Source organism: Seriola lalandi, unplaced genomic scaffold (genome assembly GCF_002814215.2).
Source record: "Seriola lalandi dorsalis isolate HSWRI2012SDOR001 ecotype SW California unplaced genomic scaffold, Sedor1 jcf7180002054655, whole genome shotgun sequence".
In the NCBI taxonomy this organism is placed as follows: Eukaryota; Metazoa; Chordata; class Actinopteri; order Carangiformes; family Carangidae; genus Seriola; species Seriola lalandi.
This window is the reverse complement of record NW_019525208.1, coordinates 283,242-283,958: the sequence shown is the minus strand read 5'-3', so window position 1 is coordinate 283,958 and position 717 is coordinate 283,242.

The following is a 717-nucleotide window of genomic DNA, read 5'->3' as shown; positions in this document are numbered from 1 at the left end:
ATCACCATGTCTCTGGTGTCAATAAGCCAAGAACTAACACAACACTCATTCAACAGGGACGACTGACTGACCACGTTTGGAAGTCCAAGGAACCATCTGCTTCTCTATTTTATACATTTAAAATATATGAACTATTTTTTATATAAACAACCTACAAACACGTACTTTCATTTATTAACTGAGATCACAGAACAAAAATCTACCAGAAAGTTTCCACAATGTTTCTGTAATAAAAACATTCTCACTCAAGGAGACAATCAAATGATCTGCAGCTCTCTTTCTGCACCAACAGGGGGCAGTATTCAGTTTAAAAGTCAAAGGAGCATCAATAAGCTCTCAGATGGGAATCAGGGTAAACTAACAGTAGTTTATGGATTTTTATTTTCTGATTCATTCATTTAAATATCTGTATCACTTCTACTGTGTATATTCTGTTCTTTATGCTCTTTCTTTCTTTCTTTCTTTCTTTCCTTCTTTCTTTCTTTCTTTCTTTTCAATTTTTGAATGATGTCATTTCTATGTTTACGTTGAGATGAGGTGTTTTATGTGTGTAAATAAAAATAAATACCCCCCCCCCCCGAGGGTTCCTCTCTGAGTAGTAGTAGTAGTATTAGTAGTAGAAGTAGTAGTATTTGCAGTAGTAGTGGTAGTATTATTTGTAGTAGTATATTAACTGTTTTCAGATCAGATGAATCACAGTGGAAAGTCTTTTATTGT